Here is a 21,407-nt window from a genome sequence, read left to right as displayed (position 1 = left end):
TAGTCAACCTGTGGCCCTCCAGATGTTCATGGACTACAATTCCCATGAGCCCCTGCCAGCGAACGCTGGCAGGGGCACATGGGAAATGTAGTCCATGAACATCTGGAGGACCACAAGCTGAGTACCCGTGGTCTACAATTCTTTTTCTACCCAAATTTGACCTGATTACAGACTGGAAAGGAGGGGGGGAAAGGTGCATGAAATCAGGGCCCATATTTCCTTGCAAGCTTTGATGTACCAATTGCACAAGGGGGATTGATCCCGAGAGCTTTATGTGTTTTGCCATTCCTCCTTGCACAGCACAATAATAGGCACCCTAAGCCGGGGTTTATCGCCACTCATACCTCGGGATCTTTAAGGTGCTGTTTAAGTGTGCATCTGTATCGATTGGGATTGTGTTTGAAGGTCACCCGGGAGGCAGAGATTGGGTTCGCTGTTGGGTTCCAGCAATCCGTTCGACAACAGTAATTGATTAATTGTTGTGTTAAGGGGGGGGGGGCTTTGCATTTCCCTCTCTTGCAGTGTCTTTTGTATGAAACAATAGTTCAGGCCTTTCCTTCCCCTTCCCCTCCATTACTCTACAGCTCCTAAGTAAGAAAATTGTATATTGACTGGAAGTTAACGGTGTATCGCATGGGGGCATTTCTCCCTCCGTGCCTCATTGGACTTTAACGTCTCGTAAAATATGAGGAGTTTAAGGTCACGCCATCAGTCTTTTCCAAAAGTGTCCTCCTCCCCCCCTTCCCTTTTCACGGAGATTTCAGCTGTGATATGAGATCAGTATGTGCTATCAAGCTTTCTCCATCTTCACTCCAGAAACCCTTGAGCTGAAACAAGTTAATCTTTCTGGGCTGCCTGGCCACAGCGGAGTCCTTTGGAACGGCTTTGAATGATTATCAAAGGCACATTAGAGCACATTGACAGTTCACCTGTACTGTCATTTTGAGATCGGCGCCTTCATCCCCGCCATCAGCTCCCAAATAACATGCCGAGGCTCCAGCGACTGGCCTCCCTTCTAATTACTGATCCTGCTTAGCTTCTGAGATCTGAGGAGACTGTGCTGTACCACACACCCTCCACCCCCAAATGACCTACTGCTTCAAACTGGAGGGTGCAGAGCATACACACTGCCTCTCATTTTACAAGAAGAAGAAGAAGAAGAAGAAGAAGAAGAAGAAGAAGAAGAAGAAGAAGAAGAAGAAGAAGAAGAAGAAGAAGAAGAAGAAGAAGAAGAAGAAGAAGAAGAAGAAGAAGTTGGTTCTTACATGCTGCTTTTCCCTACTCGAAGGGTACCATTGCAGCCCAGACGTCAATTCTTGGGCCAAGGTGCCCACCCAGGTATTTATGGGACCAGGAGAAGGGAAGGAGAAGATGGATGAAAGAGCTGGGAAATATGAGGAGGTGCTGCAGGAACAGACAGCCTAGCGAGCTAAATAAGTTTGGATTGTGCTAGGGCTTCCTAGCTCTTTTGAGTGTGGTGTAATGGTTAAGAGCGGCAGCTTCCAATCTGGTGAGCCTGGTTTGATTCCCCGTTCCCCCACATGCAGCCCATTGGGTGACCTTGGGCTCCTCACAACCCTGTTAGAAGCTGTTCTGACTGAACAGTCCTGCCAGAGCTCTCTCAGCCTCACCTCCCTCACAGGGCACCCATTGCAGGGAGAGGAAGGGAGGGCGATGGTAAGCTGCTTTGGGACTCCTTCAGGCAGTGAAAATCGGCATATAAGAACCAACTCTTCTTCTTCTTCTTCTTCTTCTTCTTCTTCTTCTTCTTCTTCTTCTTCTTCTTCTTCTTCTTCTTCTTCTTCTGCATCTCATCCAGCTCTGTCTGTTTTTCATCCCAACCAACCAGTGAGGCGATAGGACAGGTAGGTTCTGTCCTGATACCAACAGGTATAAAAAGAAGACGGATAGACCTAACCACAAGCGGCCACTTTATCACCTGTTCCTTTAGGCTGCTTGTCTCTGGAGAGTCCTTCCTCCCAGCTCAGTTTGGACTTTGAAACAGACCCTCAGCCGCTTGATGGGAGCCCAGAACTCTGTTTAGCTTGGCAGAGCTTTGTACAGTGCTGTTGTCCAAGGTGCTGACAACCCATGTGATTGCTATCAAGGATTGGTAAACAATATTCATTGGCTTAAAAAAAAAAGTTTCCTTTACTGATGGTAGGTGTTTTCTTAAAACAGGCTCCATCAATCTGATGAGCTAAAACTATCCCTTCCTTCCTTCCTCCCTCCCTCCCACCCACCCATCATCTAATTTTGACCCTGCAAATAGAAGAATTGTTTTATACCCTGTTTTTCACTACTCGAAGGAATCTCAACACGGTTTAGTAATCACCTTCCCTTCCTCTCCCCACAAGAGACACCCTGTGACAGGACTGCTCTGTGAGAACAGCAGGATCAGGGCTGTGACAAGTTCAAGGTCACCCAACTGGCTGCATTTGGAGGAGCAGGGAATCAAACACTGCTCTCCAGATTAAAACCACCACACCACACTGGATGTGGTTTTAATTGCATTGCTCATGAAAACCAGCTGGACTGAAGAATCTCATGAAATGGGTAGGAGAATAAAGGTTGGGAAAGTCATCCAGAAATTACCAGCAGTGTCCTTAGGGAGAATGCTTCAAAATGTCCCAAGTCCTCCATAATCTGGCAGGTTACACAAAATGTTATTATTGTTGTTGCTGTTGTTGTTATTGTTGTTGTTAGAGACATTAATTAATTTCAAATGGAGAATGTGTTTTGTGTACTTTTGCATTTTAATTGTGGGAGGAGACATGACATTTCACAACTTGAAGAATGCTGAATGGTGGCTAGAAAGTGCTGTGGTGTTCCAAAAGAATATCAGAATGGCAATTATCAGGGACAAGAATTTGACTGAGGCAGTTTGGTTTTATGGCCCTTTTGGCCATGAAGAGAGCTGTTTTTTTGACGCCCCAATTTTCACCACCAGACGTTGTCCCAAAGGGCCCGACAAATACCTTTCCCTTCCTTTCCTCCTAGGAGTCTCCCTGTGAAGTCGGTGGGGCTGAGAGAGCTCTAAGAGAAATTGTGATAACAGCTCTAAGAGAACTTTAACTAGCCCAAAGGCTCCCATCTGGCTGCATGTGGAGGAGTGGGGAATCGGTGAATTATCTACCACAGTTCCATTACTCCCGGGCAGTTACCACCAGTTCCGACCCCACCAACATATATTTGTAGTTAATATTTTCGGCTCCAATTTGCGTTACTTTGTACTTGCTTACATTTCCCCAAGTTATTTGAAAGAAGTCTGGGATTTCAAACAATATGTATACCAGCGGTGGACAAACTATGGCTCTCCAGATGTCCGTGGACTACAATCCCCCTGCTGGCAGGGGTTTATGGCTATTGTACTCCATGGGCATCTGGAGAGACACAATTCGGCCACCCCTTCTGTATGCGATAACAAGGATTATGAGGAAAGTAAGATTTCAAAATACGGATTTTGTTGAGGGTTCAGGGGTTTTAGAATTCATTTGAGTGTGAATTAAGAACCCAGCTACCTTGCTCAAACAGTTCAAGGACCCAGATAAGCACCAATCATTTGGGGGATGCTGAACAACGTCAATGTAAACCTTTTTTTAAGGATTAGAAATATGTGTGTGTGTGTGTGGGGGGGTGCTCAGGAGTCTGGGACAGAGCACAGTTAGAAAGAATAAAGTTCTGAGGAAAGGTAGCATCCGGGAGAGAATAATCATGGCTAGAAAGGTCACCCAGAGGAACAATGGGCTGATTATGCAGCTAATCAAAGAAATCAGGAAGGCATTTATTTCTGGCAGTTTTATCTACTATTGTTTCCCCCGAGCCTCCTGGAAGTAAGCCACCCCCGACTCTCGAAAAAGATGATAATTACGTGAAGGCCCAGGCTGCCGCCCTCCCTTATCTCTGCATTCTTCAGGTTAAAGGACGCTTCGTTTTTACATGTCCACACTTCACAGGAGATGAAAGCCATAGATTTGGAGACATAATGAGTTGTTTCTAATGGCTTTTTTTTTTTTTTTGAGAAATGGAGGGCTATTAAGGAACTTAAAGGTAGTAAATCACATTTGGGGCAAAATGAGGTGGAGTTTTTGAAATGGAGCCTGAGAGAACAGAGGTATCCAGCGTTCCACAAGTATCTAGCAAAACGGTGAAGACCTTGGGAAGTAATAATTGGTCGTTGAGGATGGTTGTGATGACCCAAATCAGAGATGTTCAGTATTTAGATTCCACAGAGTGCCATGCAGTGGTTCAGGATCATGGTTCAGGAAGTAAGCACCGGCCTGTCAAACTGCTTGTCCTTTAACCCTAAAAGAATGAGGGGAGAAGGGGAACTAACACATAGGGATGTGCACAGATATGGGAGTTCTGGGGAGGTCCAGTGGATGAAGACTTGAATTTGATCCGGGTAGGTCAGACTTCGGAATCATTGATGGGCAAAGGAATTTACTTCAGGTATCCCAGGCTAGAGGTGAGGTGGTTAAAAACCTGGAGAACCAGGTTTGATTCTTTACTCCTCCAGATGCAGCCAGGTGGGTGACCTTGAGTTAGTCACAGTTCTCAAAGCTCCCTCACCCCCACCTGGATTCACAGGTAGCTGGATTCACAGGGTGTCTGTAGTGGGGAGAGGAAAGGAAGGCACTTGTAAGCCTCATTGAAATCCCTTTTACTATAAAGCATATAGACTTTATCTTTTAGATTTTGAGCCTTTCTTTCTTGTAGCATTCTTTGTTCATTTTTCCCCCTTGCAGCAAGTAGTTCAGAGAGGGAGAAAGGCCTTGAAAGAAAGGAGTATTAAGGTGCAGGTCAGTACATTTTGTGGAAATTAGAATAATCCTCTTTAATGGCTTCATCACAAAGTCGTTGGTGGGCCTTTAGTGCCACAAGCTGTCCATTTCAAATACTGACTTGTCACTGATGCAGACTCCTTGAAGACAGCGCCAGACCATTTGGGTAAAGCCCAGGATGGACGTAGCGCAATAAAACAGAATGGAAACCCACCTGAAGCTTCCTTTGAGTGCACATTGTGCTTATAGGAAGCTTAATTAACTCTTGATCAGGAAATTTCCAAGCCAGCGCATAAGCAGTGGCAGGATCAGAGTAGCCATCTTTCTTTTTAAATGCTTCATTTGTGCTTTAACTGAAAACCATTTTACCCTCCTTTTTGCACAAAGGAAACGAGCAAATATAACTTTTGCTTCTGTGCCTGGGTGAAATTGCTTTGCACCAATTACTTAGAACTCTTCTTCAGGGGCAAGAAGTCCCTGGGTGTTTCTCCTTTCTCAATCTGTATCCTTCTCCTTAGCTTGGGCTTCTCCCTCACCATTGAGAATGACCAGGAAACTGCCAGCTAGACAGGGGTGATGACAGAAAGGGTGGAGTCCCCCAAAATTGGTGCTGCGTTTTATCGTGTTTTTTATTGAAATGTTTTTTTTTTAATACATTTGTGTTGTAAACTGTCCCGGGCGTGCTTGAGAGGGGGCGGGGGCAGTCTAGAAATAAAATAATAAATACATAAATAACTGATGAACTAAAACCAGCTTTTTAAACCTGAGTTATGTGAAACCCTGGGGTTTCATGAAGGTCTTGGAAGGGTTTCCCAAATGAGTGCTAGTTAATTGATTTTTATTATGTTTTTAAAAAATTGTTAAACACTTATCAGTGATGGGCCTGGAGGGGGTGGGAAGGGGCAGGGCCCTGGCTGGGCGTGTCCACAGCTCTGCTTCCCGACCCTATTCTGCATGATTGCGCCTCTCCTGTGGTTTCTTGAAGCTTGAAGAATGTTCCAGGGTTTCTCAATGGTTAAAAGGTCAAGAAAGGCTGAACTACAGAAATGAGAGTGATACACGGACATCTGTGGACAGGATAGGCTCACGTTGGTACCACCTAGCAAGTGTCAGTAGTTAGAAAGGCCTGCTTGTTCCTCAGATTAAATCAGGGGTAGTCAACCTGTGGTCCTCCAGATGTCCATGGACTACAATTCTCATGAGCCCCTGCCAGCATTTGCTGGCAGGGGCTCATGGGAATTGTGGTCCATGAAGGTCTGGAGGACCACAGGTTGACTACCCCTGGATTAAACTGGACGGGTCCATCAGGACTGGATCACAGGGTTGCCAGCTGCTGGGGGGTGGTGGGAACTGTTTGGCCGCTGCATCCAATTGGGCGCTCCCAATCAATGCGAGAGTGGGAGGAAAAAGTGGGAGGCAAGTGACAAAGCCCTGGAAGTGACATCACAGCCTGCTGTGACACTCTAGGAACTCTGCTGATCCAGCAATTGGTGGTATGCCAAGAACTTGGTGCAGTGGGCAATATCTCACATCCCTGTGTTTGCCAACATCAGCAATGCATTTTCCCAGGGCACCACAACTCTTGGAAAGCTCCCTTTTTAAGGAGCCTTTTTATGTGTGTGATAATCTGCAGTCCTCTGCTGCTGTTGAAGAGACATTTGTGAGGTCTCGCCATTACACAAAGGGGTGGGGCCATCACCTGGGCATGGACTTGGGGTCACTGTGGGTGGGCAGGTAGTTGTGAATTTCCTGCATTCTGCAGGGGGTTGGGCTAGATCACCCCGAAGGTCCCTTCTGACTCTACAATTCTGTGATTCTCTGTGAAATGACCCCCTCCCCCAGCTCCGTTATGCCTTTCCATCTGAAACTAGAGAAGCAGAGGAATTTCTGAACAGGCTCTTGGCATTAGCAACCGACTGGCTAAAGGTCAATAAACTGAAGCCTAAATAAACCAATCAGCCTAATTGAAGTTTGCCCTTTCAGTTTGGTTGGTGGGTTACAGTCCCCACGAGGAGCAAGCGTACCATTTGTGGGGAGGGGGGAAGACTGTTAGACCCACTCCTTAAATGAGCAGAGGCGCTCAACTCTTTGTTGTATGTCGTGAGTTTCTCTGCCCCAACTCGTTTTCTTTCTCCCTTTCCCGTCCTGTGATTTTTTTTTCTACGCAAATCTCTAGATTGATTTCCTGTTTTCAGCCTGTGAAGGAGGGAAGTATGACTCATGAAAACCCAGGCTGGGGTAAATGCTGTGAGATTTGACGTTGCCACTGGACTTCTCTTGCATCTTGCCCCTCTGATATGACCGGCCACTGCCTTCCCTCGTGAAACCACGGGCTGGAAACAGTTGCCCGCATTCAGACCACATCTAGCTTTGTCCATTTCTGTCTGGTATGCATCCTGTGCATTTGAATCATAGAATCACAGAATCATAGAATCATAGAGTTGGAAGGGGCCATACAGGCCATCTAGTCCAACCCCCTGCTCAACGCAGGATCAGCCCTAAGCATCCTAAACTCAGCATGTCTGCATGTTTTGAGGGGGCTGCATCACTCTAAGGGTGTGTGGGTATGTTCTCCTTGAGTGGGATGCTCTGCTTTGTCTTCACCTGGGAGCTGCCCTCTGGCCCCTCCTCTCTCACTTTGTCCTTTCCCTCTCTCTACATGGCCTTCCATGGAGACACTTTTCTCTAGGAATCCCTCCTGTAGAGTATGTCCTCCTACTCCCACCCACATTGTTGCCTTAGCTGGCTGTTTATGATAGGGAAAGTACTCTCTGGGTTAGACGTCTTTCCTTTCATCAGCAACCTGAATGTGATATGAATCTACTTGAATAAATTTCAGTTTTTTACCCTTTTTTGTAATATACTTCTTGGGAGATTTATTTACTGCACTCAGTATCACGTTTCTGTGACTGGGGAAGCTCCGCTGTCTTAACCAAATATCCCAGTAGGGTCATGGCTCAGTGGTAGATCATTTGCTAGATACGCAGAAGGTCCCAGATTCAACCCCCAACATCTGCAGTCGAGGGTGAGCTTGTTGGGGATGGGAAAGAACTCTGCCTGACACCCTGGAGAGCCTCTGCCAGTCTGAGTGGCCAGCTTGGTGCAGTGGTTAGGAGTGCAGACTTCTAATCTGGTGAGCTGGGCTTGATTCCGTGCTCCCCCACATGCAACCAGCTGGGTGACCTTGGGCTCACCACGGCACTGATAAGCTGTCCTGACCGAGCAGGAATATCAGGGCTATCTCTGCCTCTCCCACCTCACAGGGTGTCTGTTGTGGGGAGAAGAAAGGGAAGGTGATTGTAAGCCACTTTGAGTCTCCTTTGGGTAGAGAAAAGCGGCATATAAGAACCAACTCTTCTTCTTCAGTAATATCAGGGCTCTCTCCGCCTCACCCACCTCACAGGGTGTCTGCTGTGGGGAGAGGAAAGGGAAGGCGACTGTAAGCCACTTTGAGACTCCTTCTGGTAGAGAAAAGTGGCATATAAGAACTAACTAACTCCTCCTCCTCCTCCTCCTCCTTGTACTTCTACTACGGACTTCAATGGACTGATATGGACTGATGATCTGATTGAATCAATGGGGGCTCCGTATGTATTTGAGTCTTTTGCTGCAAATAAGCCAATGGTATAGGAATCACTCCTGCTGCCAGCAGTGCAGCTTTAATGCTGCCATTAAAAAAAAAAACCCTGCAGAAATGCTGCAAAAGGTGAGGTCACTTAATAGCTTTTTTAAAACATATATTGTAAATAAAGCATTTTCATTAGTCGGTCTGATAACTGTGCCAATGTGGAAATTAGGAGATAAAATTAAATTAACTCTGATTGCCTTAAACTTTGGTGCAGCTTTTCTCTAGCTAGCAGATGTACAAATATCACCTCTTCTTTTGTGTTTGGTTCGGAGGAAAGGAAAGAAGAAGAAGAAGAAAAACCACCCTGAAGCAATCAAGTCATTTGCACAACAACATGTACGATCTAATAGATGCTCATTGTTCCACAGGCATGCTTTTAAAAACCGTGATTGTCTCATCAGTGGCTGGGCATGCAGCTTCCAGCACTCTTCTACCTGCCATTTAAAAGTTGTGTGAGTGTGTTTGTGGGCTCTTTGTGCAGTCCGAAATACACCAGGTAGGTTCTGGGGCTAATGGTATGAACCTTGGTCTCCATGAGGTTTGACCTGTGTGGCAAAGGATTATCAGGCAGTGGTTTGAGTGCCAGATAAGGAGGTGCAGGTTCAAATCCATCCTTAGCTATGATGCTTATTGGCTGACTTTGGGTATTTTTGTCTGTTTATTCTCTCTTTCTCATGGGTCTACAGTAGAAGCAATATTAAGGAAGGGGAAACCATGTATACCACCCTGAGCTTCTTGGAGAAAGAGCAATATCCATCCATCCATCCATCCATCCATCCATCCATCCATCATCTCTCTCTCTCTCTCTCTCTCTCTCTCTCTCTCTCATCTATTTTTCTGCTGGTCTGTCTATCTTTTATAAAGTGCATCAGGACCTTAATGGCAGCTAACAAATTAAAACATGCATTAAAAATTGGATCTTAAGAACCATTAAACTCTTTCTGTCTCCTTCTTTCTCTGTCTGTCTCTGTCTCCCTCTCTGTCTCTCTGTCTCTCCACAATGATTCTAGCCAGAGCTCAGATGTGTAGCAAAACCATGATGGGAGGGACCAAATAAAATGGGGAAGGTCAGAAGGATAGAATACCCCCAGGAGAAATTAAGTTCCCTTAGAATTATGGTACACCCTCCAGAGCAGTTTTGGAGACAGACCTTCCATAGCAGCCATGTCCAGATTGCCCCCAGAATTGAGACCATGGCAAATTATGTGGAAAGACCACATGAAAAGCAATTTGCTACTCAGGATTCTGCTGGAATTCTGTCATGGCATCCTACCCCTGCATCCCCAACGTCCTTCAATCCCACCCACCGCAATACACACGCACACACATACATACACACATATTTGTCATGCATTCTTTTGTTGGTGACTTGGCTCCATGACATTTGCTTGGCCCCAGGAACACCCTGTATGGAAGGGTCACATTTCTGTTTCACCTCATTCCTCACATTAGCTGAGCCCTTTCCTCAACAGGACTCCTCTCCAAAATTATTAAATCCTCCTCAGTTCTTCCTTGCCATTGTCTTCTCCAACTTTTACCTGTCTTTGAGTCCCAAGGTTGGGATCCTGGTGGCCGGGGCTGCGGTAAGAAAAAAGAAAAGAATGTCTTAACTTTGCGAAAATCCTTTGTGTCTGGGGAAGGGGGGGGGGGAGTCCTTCCATCAAGACATTCATTAATGTTTCAGGATCAGCATAATACAGTGAATAAAAGGGACTTCATTCCTCTGCAGATCAAGATAGATTTCTAAGGACTGTAAATTATACACTGCCTGGAGATACGCACAAGGCTATCTGTGTTGGCCTTTTAAGCCAGTCCAAATTCAAAGGACAGAAATAATTCACATTGTGCTTGTTAATATTCCTGTGGCAGAACATCTGATAAACAGAGGAATATCACACAGAACCCTTCTTCCTTTGTAATTGTAGGCAGAGCTGTTTCTTTTCTTCCCCCCCCCCCCCCCCCGCATTAGGTAGTGAGTTAATTAGGAAATCTGCATGTGCTCTCTGGGGAAAGAGATTCCCCCCCTCCTCTTTTCTGCAGACAGATAAATCCATGTTAATTCAACATAAAGATCGTGAATCATGAGCTCATAAGAGCACAGTTCGGGCTTTCTCAGTAATGGCTACACAGTATCTTTTGTGGTGGATTGTTGACTTGTATTCATTTTCTTTTCTTTTTTCTCATGACTGCCTTCAGATGGCTCAGAGCAGCTTCCTCGGGGTTTCTACTTTGGGTTGCTAGCCAGGTTTTTTTCCAGGTGGCGTGAAAATAGGGCTAATTCTGTTTTTTTCCATTGTGGATCCTGCTGAATTCAGATAGATTTGAACTCAGATCTTCCTCTACCCTCCCCCCTCCCCATTGAAACAGAAAAGTGTTCTGCACATGATTTGGGAAGCTCATTATGGGGGGGAGCCAAGTGCAACAGGAGCCGCTTTCTTTTCTTGAAGAGATGGAGGGAAGTGGATTGGAGACAGCAGGGGGGGGGGATAAATCCAAGAGGCAAATATCTGCTGAGAGAAGTTTGAGTTTTTTAAATTATTATTATTATTATTAGATTTATTTCCCACCTCTCCCAACAGGAGCGCAGTCACTTTAAGACAGGCCTTACAACCGTGAACCAGGAAGTCTTTGAACTGATGCCCTGGCCAATCAGGGAAGACAGCTTTGCTACTGGGTTGGAGGTGCAAGGCAGCAAGTTAATTTGCAAAAAGCAAAGAGCTGCACATTTACTGATGCCAATTTTTCAAATATCAAGGCTTATATCCACTTCTGGATATCGCAGGGAAAAGGTAGGGTCACTCCGGATCAGTCATGCATGTTGCAGAGGGAAACTTTAAAGCACCCGAAATCCAAGTGGAAATGGAATTCAGTGTAGATGGCAGGGATTTATTCAGACTGGCAGTGGGTCAAAAGCCCCGTGTAGACTATACCTAGGTCAAAGTTTGGGGAGGGGAGGGATGCCAGCTGGGCATAATTCTAAAGAGACCACCTTCCAAAGCAGTCATTTCTTCCAGGGGAGCTGAACTTGGTTGTCTGGAGATCAGCTGCAATAACTGGAGATATCCAGGTGCCACCTTGGTGACTCTTGGTTAAAACCTGCATAGCTGTAATGAAATATTATCATTCTGGTCTGCAGTGACTTGATACCATTGATGTTTTGTCACTTCATGTGTCACCTGAGGATCTCCTGGGATTACAACTGATCCCCAGCTAACAGAGATGTTCACCTGGAGACAAGGGCCTCTTTGGAAGGTGGTTTGATATTTATACCCCATTGATTGAAGTCCCTTCCCTCCACAAACCCTTCCCTCTTATTTCTTATTTAATTAATAATAATTCTGTTTCCTGTCCCGTCTCCTGAGACTCTGGGTGGGTTCCATCATGACAAAGTCACAACTACGACACAATACTGATAAAACAGCAAATTATACTGAATTTCCTATGAAACCTGAATGCGTGCAGTTAAGTTATTGTCCCAAGACTCTGCCGCGTCAAGCAGGGGTCTCCTTTTTCGATGCCACATCTTCGACGAGACTGATTTTGGCTAAAACCTGGAAAGCTTTGAGAGTAGCGGGCCAGTTGAAAACTATCTATCTTGATCAACAGGAGAATGGCCATGAATTTCGAGAGCCACGGCATTTTTACACGGATTTCCTTCACAAATAGCACCAGCCCACTGGCTCTGAGGCCCAAGGAGCTTCATTGGGGGTTCAAGATGTCCAACAAGTGTCATATCTATATTTCTGTTTCTTGTGCTATAATAAAATAGTAATATATTTTTTAAAATAGCAAATGATACAATTAAATACGGTCAAAACTTAAGCACACAAATCTCCAGGCCCCTCCACCCCCAAATCTTCAGGTTTTTCTGAACCCGGAAACGGCAGTCTGACAGAGCTCCCTCTCTTCCCCCTACCAGCCGCTATTTCAGTGGCCTTTCTTCTCCCTCCCACCTCGAAATGAGCTGTCTCCTTCCTAGCAACAGTGGTTTCAAATCTGTTCCCAGGAATCAGGCAACGGATTTGGGGAACGAAAATCAGAGATGGTGCCAAAGCAGCAGGCTCGGAAGGCCGCGAGGAGGCAGGGGGAAGAGAAGGGAGCGGAGGTGTCCGTCACTAGCCCCCCCCCCCCCTCCACCCGGCTCCCACTCGTCCGCTAAAAATGTTTGCTCGCGAGCGTTGAGCTCGGCACTAATGAAAAGCACTTCCCAAAATGAAAAGAAGAAGAAGAAAAAAGAAAAGAAAAAGGTTTGCATCTGATAATAATATCGCGGTTTTGCAGGCCACACGATCGTAGTTCTGCTTTTGTCAAAGCGAGGGGAAAGAAAGCATTATGTTTTACGTTAGCATTCCAGCACAGAGGAAATTAAAAATGCACGGTGAAGTTGGAAGGAAGCTTGAATATTTAATGTAGGTTGTTTTATGAGACATTCAAGGACCAGTTTTTTTTTTAATGCGTGACTCAGCAGAATTTTCTCTCGTGTCCTTGTATTGTCGTTCTTCTCCGCCGGTGTTCAATGGGACATTGCCCCCCCCCCTTTAAATCTGGCCGGTCTTTTCTGTGGCAAGATTCCAGGATCCCCCACACACTATACCTCAGGGGTAGTCAAACTGCGGCCCTCCAGATGTCCATGGACTACAATTCCCAGGAGCCCCTGCCAGCGAACGCTGGCAGGGGCTCCTGGGAATTGTAGTCCATGGACATCTGGAGGGCCACAGTTTGACTACCCCTGCTATACTTGATCTTAATCTCTCACATCCCCCCTTCCTTCACCAATGATAATTTGATGGCCGTTCACGGGGAGGGTGGGGGGGAGATAATTTAAGAAAATAAGCCTGGGGGCAGTACAGCAACAAATGGCCCAGCGGAGGATTTGAAGGGATTGGGAGCAGGGATAATGGCCTCCGACAGTATTAGGGCACTGGAGCAGGTGCTCCTGGAACAGCTTCCCTCCCGTGTGGCATCCCTGAATGACCCAGCTGAGGGTGGTTTTTGGGAGCGCTGGCAAAAGCTCAGAAGTGGAACAGAAGCCTTGCCTGCAGGAGAGCTCAGGTGCTCTCCCTGACATCTCTGGGTAAAAGAGTTCCGTCCCAAGAAAGACCAGGCAACCAGTGGTGATGATGGGTTATGGGGCGGCAGTGTGCCAAGATAGGAGGTAGGGGAAGGCCAAGGTTACTTATCAGAAATGTTGACCGTAGACTTCATGGAATGCCCTAGAGCTAGCTGTAGCAATTCTCAGAAACTCTTTGGTGAGATTACCATAGAGTAGACTTTCTCATTTTTTTTTTACCACTGAGAAACCCCTGAAACATATTCCAGGCTTCGAGTAACACCAGAAGTGATGTCAGCAGACCACACCTTCCCTCCACGCCCCTATAAGTCACATATTACCTGAATTAGCATCACCCAGGATTTGTATGGCCAGGGCCCCTCCCCTTCCCACTTCATCCAGTTCCATCATTGGCCATGTTGGGGGGTGTTTGTCCTATGGTGGCTTCCCAGGAGGGTGGTATATAAATCAAGTAAATAAATGAATAAATCTGTGTTAAATAACATTTTAGTCCAGTGGCACGTTTCAGACCAATGAAGTTTCCTTCTGGATAAGTGTCCGATACAAAAGCTTATGCCTAGATGTTATTTGTCTTAAAGGTACCCCTAGATTCAGATTTTGTTCTGTCGCTTCAGATCAACATGGGTGCCCACCTGAATCGATCAGATTGGTTGTATTAGCATGAGATGGAGTACCTGCGTGTTCCGTATTCGCACATGCACAGTTGATGCACAGACATGCAAACACGTGATGCCTGTAAAGAAGGAACCCATGCCTTTCTTTAAAAGTGAACAATATTTGCTGTGAAGAAGGAACTAGAAGAAAGGGGCTGTCATTTTTTTTTTTCGTTTTTAAAAAGCAGACCTGGCACTGCCTGTATGTAACAATCAGCAAGGTGCCCTGTGGGGTTCAGTGGAAGAGAGAATCCTTTGATAACCAGAGAATCCTTTGATAACCTGACTAAGCCCCAATATCACCCAGCAAGCTTCCATGGCAGAGAGGGAGGCCCTGAAATAATTTTTCCGGCTTTGAGGAACCCCGAAAGTGATGTCGGCTGGCCATGTCTTCTTGCCCTAGAAGAGACATGTCACCACCCGTGTTAAGAGGCATGCTCAAGGAAAACTGATGGGGAGAGAGACTGCGATGGCTTAAGGCGGGGGTAGGTGCAGGCCTCTCCCCCTCCTAGGCATAGGAACCGTAAGGGAACTCACCCTTGGGAGGGGCTGGGGGGGCAATGGAAGCAGCTGGTTCCATAGTTTGTGCCGTAGCCCATTAAGGCAGGAGGGGAAAGCTGCAGACTTACTCCAGATCTCCCACAGATTCTCTGGGGTCCGTGGATCCCTGGTTGGGAACCCCAGCTCTAACTGCTACACCACACTGAGTCACAAAGAATGGTAGGCGGAACATCTCAGAATTTTTTTTGTGTTAATTTCAGATCAAGATTTATTATTATTATTATTATTATTATTATTATTATTATTATTATTATTATTATTATTATTATTATTATTATTATTATTTCGATTTATTTCCCGCCACTCCCAAATGGCTCGTGGCGGGTTACAGTGTCTTAAAACCCCATTAAAACTCCCATTAAAAGACTTTAAAATGTCACAGCATGGCGGCACAATAATAAGATCCCCTTCCTACCACCCTTCTTAAAAAAGGGGGGGAGTGGAGGAGAAGGAGGTCAACGATGATCAAGAAGAAGCCCGGGGGAGAGCAGTCGATGTACCACAGCAGCCCCAGACTCAAACATAGACCTGGCGGAAGAGCTCCGTCTTGCAGGCCCTGCGGAACGTTGAAGGGTCCTGCAGGGCCCGCAGCTCTCCCGGGAGCTCATTCCACCAGGTGGGGGCCAGGACCGAAAAGGCCCTGGCCCTGGTCGAGGCTAGGCGTGCTTCCCTAGGGCTGGGAATGACCAGAAGATTCTCACTTTCAGAGCCCTGCGGGGGGCATAGGGCACTAGGTGGTCCCTCAGGTATGTGGGTCCCAGCCCGCGTAAAGCCTTAAAGGTTAGAACCAGAACCTTTAACCGGATCCGGAAAGCAATTGGTAACCAGTGCAGCTGCCTCAGCACAGGCTGGATGTGGGCCCTCCAAGGTGTGCCGGTGAGGACCCTAGCAGCTGCATTTTGTACTAGCTGGAGTTTCCGGATCAGAGACAAGGGTAGGCCGGCGTAGAGCGAGTTACAGAAATCTAATCTGGAGGTGACCGTTGCATGGATCACAGTGGCCAGGTGTTCGGGGGACAGGGACTGCCTTTATGTATCCCCGAATTTTCAGAGAGGTAGCCATGTTAGTCTGCCTGTGGTCCATTTAACTGGAGATGCCGGGGATTGAACTTGGGACCTTCTGCATGCCAAAGCAGACGCTTCACCGCCAAGCTGCAGCCCCTCCCCAAACTCAGTAACTTAGTACTGCTTCCCACGTCCTTTATATTGTGAGGGATTTCTTAAGGCTTCATTACAGCTTTAATTGTGTTGGTTTCTCCCGTGCCTTGGTTTGCATTTATCTATAAATAATAAGCTCTTTAGCATATGTACCCCAGTAAGAGGGTGCCTTAGAAACACGAGATTGTGTTCATTAATGTCAACAAGTGGTTTGGAAAACATCAAATTCCTTGACAGATGAACGCTGCCCACAGGGATTTATCTCTCCCCCCCCCCAAGCTTTAACCAAAATAGTGTCAGCCATATTTTGCTATTTAAGAATACTGGGGGAGAACGTCGTCGCAGAATAACTTACAGACGATAATTGCATTTTACAGATTCCTTCTTTCCATAAATGAGATCAATTTGTTTCGAGCCTCAAGCACATCATGCTGCCTCTTTATATTCCCAGCTGAAACAAAAGTTAAGATGTGTTTGGTAACACCCCCCCCCCCACACACACACACACACACACAATGATATATGGGACAATTTGTTTGTAGTGAGCTACACGTAGAGTCCCCTCTCCACACGTGCATTCCACATCAGTTTGTGTGAATCTGTGTTGCATTGGACTGCCAGATGGGCAACCACCATGGCCAGATGGTGGGGAGGTTCCCAACTCCAGTTGGGGAAACTTCTGGAGATATGAGGGTGGAGCCTGGGGAGGACAGGGTCCTTTGTGGGGTACAATGCCATAGAGTCCACCCCCCAGAGCAGCCATTTTTCTCCAGGAGAACTAATCTCCACTGTCTCCTCAATTCTAATTCCAGGAAATCCTTTGGCCCTTCCTGGAGGCTGGTATCTCCAGTCCTGAGAGCACCATGGGAATCCCTGTACTCCCTTCTTCAAAATCAGTAATTGTTTCAAATGCATGGCGCAAAGATGATCAGTATATTGAGAAAGACTGAGCGTGATTTGCAACTTAAATTGTGAATCCCTTCTAGTGAAACCAGATTGAACACAATACAGTCCAGACTCTTTGGTCAGAAACGATGGCCGTTGGCTCTGGGTTGCCGGAGACCTGGAGATCTTGGGGGTGGAGCCCGGGCATGGTGGGGTTTCAGAAGGAGAGGGACCTCAGCAGGTCATTGTGCCGTAGAGTCCACGTTGAAAGCAACTGATCTCTGCTGACTGGAGGTCAATTGTAATAGCTGGAGATTTCCATGTCCCACTTGAAAGTTGGGAGATCTACCACAAAGGCTGTCTTCTCCATGGGTTCCACTGGAGTGTTGGGGAGCCAGTCAGAAGTGGTCTTCAAGCAGCAGCTGGACAGATATGTATGATCCTTCATTGAGCAGGGGGGGGGGGTTGGTTTAGATGGCCTGTATGGCCCCTTCCAGCTCTAGGATTGTGTCAGGGCTGAACAAAGCCAAAGCCAGAGACAGAGAGAGAAGTGAGCTTTATTGTATAACTACAAAGCCATGTAATGAAGCTAGGTCAATCTATGAGGGAACACCATTTTTATTTGGGAGGGGAAAATTAGATCCGAGTGGGGAAATGTGGAGAGGAAACCTTACTGTCTGGAGACGAGCAGTAATTCTGGGGGGTTTACAGGCCCCACTTGGAGCTAGCAATCCTACTGGAGGCAGAAAGCTTGAGTAGGGTGATTCCTTTTGTACAACTATGAACTTCACAATTCAGGATGCTGGTTTCTGATTGTCCATTTCAAGCCCACTTGTTTGTGGAAGTTGATTTGTTTGTCTTGTTTGGAGGGCCAGCTTGGTGTAATGGTTAGGAGTGCGGACTTCTAATCTGGCGAGCCGGGTTCGATTCCTGTTCTTCCACATGCAACCAGCTGGGTGACTTTGGACTTGGCACAGGATTGATAAAGCTGTTCTGACCAAGCAGGAATATCCAGGCTCTCTCCGCTTCACCTCCCTCACTGGGTGTCTGTTGTGGGGAGAGGGAAGGGAAGGCAAATGTAAGCTGCTTGGAGACTCCTTCGGGTAGAGAAAAGTGTGTTACAACCAACTCCAATTCTTCTTCTTGACATGTTTGAAACCATTCTGTACATTCCAGACTGCAAGGGAAGCAGTGAATTTGGACCCCGGCTTTTGTCCATCCCGCTGTTCTTATTCTCCTGCTGTTGCGTGTCCCTAGCGCTGTGCCATCCCTCCTTTCTGCGGAAACCTACAAAATGAATGGGCAGTTGGCAGAGGTCAGGGCTCACGTAGAGCTTTGTTTCATTTTCAACTTTCTAACCAGCCGACTTCCCCAGTGGGGGCAAGACTTCTATAATTCCATAACGTTGTTGCTGTTTGAGTTGTTCATTAGGGGGCCTCTGGAGATCTCTTGATGTTTCTTTTGTTAAAAAGAAAGACAGAAAAGAAATCAAGAATAATGATGAAAAGGCTCTGGTGTGTGTCAGACAGAGGAGTGGGTGTGGGTGGGTGGAGGACTGCTACAAGCACAGTTAAGAACAGAGTTCTTTGCAGCTTCTAAAGAATGTTAGACTTCTATCCGTCATCACTTGCTTTCGTCCTCGATCCGTGTGTCCACTGGAGTCATCTCAAGGCCAGGACCAAACTACCACAAAACCAGGGCTCTTAAGATAAGTCAAGAACAAAACAAATTCCCCTTCCAATTGCAACCCTTCCATTGTTCTCTCGTGAATCTGACTGCAGGAGACTAACCAAACTGTCTCATGCCCATTAAATTGGCTGCTTTTCAGTGAGTTTAGGGGTTTCCATTAGTTACCAATCTAGGTGGTGGCTGGAAATCCCTCAGAATTACAGCTGGTCTCCAGATTGCAAAGGACCATTTCCCGGGAGAACATGGCTGCTTTGGGATGTGGCCTCCGTGGCATTATACCCTGCCAAGCACCCTCCCTTCCCCACCAGAAATCTCCAGAATTTTCCCAACTCTGTCATCCATGTCTTTGTCTGTTCCCACATGGCAATGGGAACAGAAGGCAGATCACCCCCAGCTAGGACTGCCAACCTCTAGATGGCTCCTTCTATGACAGTTATTCTCCAGACGATTAAAATCAGCTCCCATGGAGAAAATGGCTTCTTTGATGGGTGGAATCTACGTTATTCTACCATGCTAAGGTCGCTCCTCGTGCCCGACCATCGCTAAGCTCCACCCCCAGAATCCCCAGGTCTTTCTTGACCCAGAGCTGGTAACACGACTGTTGTGTCCGTAGTCCTGCCAATGGCCAACCTTGAGGTCTTGAGGCAAGATCCAAAGCCTGCCATGTAATTGACCAATGTGTGGCTTGATCCTGTCTGTCATATCCAGTCGGTTTAAAGTGGAACTGACCAATAACACGCAGCGATGGGGAGATCTATTGTGGAGCTTCTGCATACAAGTTGGGGTTGGTTGTGGGTTTTTCCGATTCAGTTTTTGCCTCTTAGTTCCATCATGTTGGGGTCACAATAAAGAGCTGAAATGAACTCCCAGGGTCCTGATCTCTGAAGCCACGGATCTAACAAGGACCATCTACTCCCCTGCATGGATATCTGGTCATATATTATGGGCACATGTGTGGTGAGGAGGTAGGGCTTCCAAATCAATGGTTGTCTTTTCCCCTCTCATCTCTTTGGTTTTTGTTTGTTTTAATCTGTAGTCTTATTCCACGTCACTCAATTGCACAGCAAGACCAGGTGAACCAGAGCTTTTAGGATCCATCCCCAAACCTCCAGGAATTTCCCAACCTGGAGCTGACAACGCTGCCCCCCATCCCCTTCCAGTGGCCCGGAGTGGGCTGACGACCTATCGTGTATCTCTGATATGTTTCCTGATGGCAAAAGAAGGATGGTTCATAGTTTGCTTCTGATAACTTTAAGGTCTGAAGGTACATGTGGATGAGGAAACGGCTGAGTTTTCTAATACGGGCTTATTCATGTGCAAGAAATCTCGGCCTAGCGTAGGCTGTTTTGTCAGCGTGTCTTTCCATCTGGCAGCGCCAAGATGTTAAATGCTGCAGGTTTAGGGGGGAAACATCTTTCATTCCCATTCTTTGCATGACTAAAGTCATTTAATTATCATTCAATTTAATTAAAGAGCTTTTTTATGATTTAATTCTAGTGAAGGGAAAAAAATGATCAGCCATTAAAGTGATAATTAAATGATTTTTTTGGGGGGGGAATGTTATTGAGGTCGAAAATGGGAGAATCTCTGAGATGAGTTTAGCAGAAGCAAATTCCTTTTAGTTGTCTGTAAAATGAACTTATGTGGGGAAAGGAGCTGTTGTTGTCCCCCTCCTTTCTTTTTTTTAAAATTAATATCTGATTAATTAGTCAGTGGGTTCTACACTTAATTAACCTTACTAATGTCCCCCCTTGTAATCAATGAATGTGTTAGGCTGTAGGTTCGTAACAATGGCAAAGTGTTTTTAGATGTGATATCAGAAGCTATCTATAGTGACCAAGAAATTAGAGGTACGTGATTGCTTTCCATCTCCCCCTTTTATTTGTCTGCATATTCATTTGGTTGTTATTGTTGTTTCTTTTCCATTGGTTTTAATTGGAAACACACAATTAATTTGTAATGTCTTTCTTTTCCGTTTAGTTGGGTTGAAACTTTCCGGAATTATACCTCTAACCCAACTGATCCTTCTTTGTAAATCCAACACAGTTAAGTAAAGGGTCCCTCTTTATAGATAGGTTGAGGGACTTGGGAATGTTCAGCCTGGAGAAAAGGAGGTTGAGAGGGGACATGATAGCCCTCTTTAAGTATTTGAAAGGTTGTCAGTTGGAGGAGGGCAGGAGGCTGTTTCTGTTGGCTGCAGAGGAAAGGACATGCAGTCTTCTATACATCAGAGACTTGAGATCACTAGCACCAACAAGACTTGGGGGGGGGGGGTATAAGCTTTTGAGAGTGAAATGTCCCTTTCTTATATCTGACAAAGGGATCTTCAGCTCTTAAAACCTTATATCCCCCCCAAAAAATAATCTTGTGTGCTTCCTTTTAAATTAAAATGGGGAGTTTGCTGCCAGAGGATGTAGGAACAGCTACAGGAATAGACAACTTTAAAAGTGAATTGGATAGATTCATGGAGGATAGATTCATGGTGATTGAAGGGAACGTCCATGTTCAGAAGCACTTAATCCTCTGCATTCAAGAGCCCAGCAGGAACATCATAGGAAGGCCCTGTTGATGGCTCTCTAGAAGAACAGGTTGGCCTCTGTGTGGGACAGGATGCAACTGGAAACGGTGGTTTAGCTCAACCTCAACCAAATGCCTGGTGGAGGAGCTCTCTTGTGCAGGCCCTGTGGAACTGTCCACATAAGCACAGGATACAAGAAACATATCATGCATTTTGCAATATTAGCTCCTTCACGTAGACACAACCTTAACCTTCCTGCGGTCTGGAAGTTTGCTGGGAGAAACATTGAAATTCCTGCCTGGGCTCCTTCTGTGCATTTGTTTGTTCTCTGTAGGTCTCTTTCTTGTCCTAGAACTTTTTCACGGCCAGCAATATTTTAGTGATACACTGAACTTTGATCCCCCCCCAACACACACACACACACACACACAAGCCAGCCTTCATTTGACGTTCTTGCTTTC

The 21,407-nt window shown here is 46.2% G+C and overlaps 1 protein-coding gene across 3 annotated transcripts in view; it reads left to right on the top strand.

Moving 5' to 3' along the window:
- Window positions 1-21,407, top strand: part of CTNNA2 (catenin alpha 2) — a 459,457-nt gene that overhangs the window by 239,742 nt on the left and 198,308 nt on the right. The gene's annotated exons all lie outside the window — the stretch shown is intronic.

This window comes from Paroedura picta, chromosome 10 (genome assembly GCF_049243985.1).
Source record: "Paroedura picta isolate Pp20150507F chromosome 10, Ppicta_v3.0, whole genome shotgun sequence".
Classification (NCBI taxonomy): domain Eukaryota; kingdom Metazoa; phylum Chordata; class Lepidosauria; order Squamata; family Gekkonidae; genus Paroedura; species Paroedura picta.
The sequence above is the reverse complement of the archived record's forward strand: the minus strand, read 5'-3'. Positions and strand labels throughout refer to the sequence as shown.